The 2500-nt window shown below is 46.6% G+C and overlaps 1 protein-coding gene across 2 annotated transcripts in view; it reads right to left on the bottom strand.

Annotated features, from left to right (window-relative positions):
- lhfpl2a (LHFPL tetraspan subfamily member 2a) overlaps positions 1-2500 on the bottom strand; it is an 81132-nt gene that overhangs the window by 1590 nt on the left and 77042 nt on the right. The window lies entirely within an intron of this gene.

Here is a 2500-nt window from a genome sequence, read left to right as displayed (position 1 = left end):
AACCAGAGTCAGTAACTACAGTTGGTCGCTACATCTGTAAGTGCAAGTTAAAACTCTGCTATGCAAAGCAAAAGCCATTTATCAACAACACCCAGGAACGCCGCTGGCTTCGCTGGGCCCGAGCTCATCTAAGATGGACTGATGCAAAGTGGAAAAGTGTTCTGTGGTCTGACGAGTCCACATTTCATATTATATTTGGAAACCACAATTTCCCAACTCATATGGAAACAAGGTTTGTAGATACATGCTCTTTAAAGTAGAGTATGATGGCTGAAATGCTAACAGTTAGCAGTAAATACAGAAAGTGCTAACCATCATCTATACTTAATTTTGCATCTTGCTGTGTAGATACATGCTTTTTTAAATAAATTACAATATCTTTTGTGGGACTTGTGTGTCTTCCTAGTACTTGTGTCTTTTCTGGGACTTGTGTGTCTTCCTGGGACTTGTGTCTTTTGTGTGACTTGTGTGTCTTTTGTGTTTTTCTGGGACTTGTGTATTTTGTGTGACATGTATGTCTTCCTAGGACTTGTGTCTTTTGTGTGACGTGTATGTCTTCCTAGGACTTGTGTCTTTTGTAGGACTTGTGTGTCTTCTTAGGACTTGTGTCATTTGTGGGACTTGTGTATGTCTTTGGTTTTTGTGTCTTTTGTGTGACATGTTTTTGTGTCTTCCTTGGACTTGTTTCTTTTGTGGGACTTGTGTGTTTTCCTCGAACTTGTGTGTCTTCCTTGAACTTGTTTGTCCTCCTAGGACTTGTCTTTTGTGTGACTTTTATGTCTTCTGTGTGTCTTCCTAGGACTTGTGTTTTTGTGTCTTCTTTGGACTTGTGTCGTTCTAAGACTAGTGTGTTCAGAGTGTGTGTGTGTGTGTGTGTGTGTCACGTAGAAGAAGGAAATGAAAAGTAGGTCATAGATTCTTTCCACATGTTGCTTTGCTCTACAGCTGACGTGCACGCCCACTACACTGCTGACATACACCAGCTATACTCTGGACAGGCCACGCGCGCACACACGCGCGCACACACACACACACACACACACACACACACACACACACACACACACACACACACACACACACACACACACACACACACACACACACACACACACACACACACACACACACACACACACACACACACACACACACACACACACGAAGGACAAAGACTTTCTGGATCACGCAGAAGAGTAAGAATGTTCCTTGAACGCGTCATTTCCGGACGAACAAACAAATGGATGGATGAAGGTATAAATGGATAGAAAGTGGAAGGACATACGGGTGGATGGACGACGGATGAATGGATGGACAGACGATGGATGGACGAACAAACAAATGGATGGACGGAAGGATGGATGAATGGATGGATGGACAAACGGATGAATGGATGGACAAACGGATGGATTGACAGATGGACTGACAGACGGATGTATGGATGGAAGAGAGACCAATGGATGGATGGACGGGCGGACGGATGAACAGTTGGACGGAAGAATAGACCATGGATGGACCGACAAACAAATGGATGGATGGACGGATGGATGAAGGACAGATTAGATGGATGGACTGACCGACAGATGTATGGATGGACGGATGAAGGACAGATGAACAGTGGGGCGGATGGATGGACGACGGACGGATGGATGGACAAATGGAAGGAAGGTGGATGGACAACGGACGGATGGACGGAAAGACAGACGAACGGATGAATGGATGGACGGATGGACAAACAAATGGATGGACAGACGGATGGATGGATAGAGGATGCACAGATGGATGGACTGACTGACAGATGTATGGATGGAGGACAGACAGATGGATGGATGGACAGACGGGCGGACGGATGAACAGTTGTACGATGGACGGATGGATGGACAAATAGATGAAAGGTGGATGGATGTACGGGTGGATGGAAGGAGGGACAGACCACGGATGGACAAACAAATGGATGGACAAATGGATGGATACAGGACGCACAGATGGATGAATGGATGGACGGATGGACAAAAGACAGATGGATGGACGGACGGGCGAACAGTTGGACGATGGATGGAAAGACAGCCAAATGGATGAATGGATGGACGGACGGATAGACCATGGATGGACGAACAAACAAATGGATGTACGGATGGATGAATGGATGGACAAATGGATGGATACAGGACGCACAGATGGATGAATGGATGGACGGATGGAGAACAGACGGATGGATGGACGGACGGGCGAACAGTTGGACGATGGATGGAAAGACAGCCAAACGGACGAATGGATGGACGGACGGATATACCATGGATGGACGAACAAACAAATGGATGTACGGATGGATGAATGGATGGACAAATGTATGGACGGACGGTTGGACAGATGGATGGACGACGGACGAATGGATGGATGGACAGTGGATGGACGTACGGGTGGATGGATGACAGACGGATGGACAGAAGGATAGATGGACGAATGGACAGACGGACGGATGGCTGGACAAACAAATGGA

This window comes from Nerophis ophidion, linkage group LG08 (assembly GCF_033978795.1).
Source record: "Nerophis ophidion isolate RoL-2023_Sa linkage group LG08, RoL_Noph_v1.0, whole genome shotgun sequence".
In the NCBI taxonomy this organism is placed as follows: domain Eukaryota; kingdom Metazoa; phylum Chordata; class Actinopteri; order Syngnathiformes; family Syngnathidae; genus Nerophis; species Nerophis ophidion.
The sequence above is the reverse complement of the archived record's forward strand: the minus strand, read 5'-3'. Positions and strand labels throughout refer to the sequence as shown.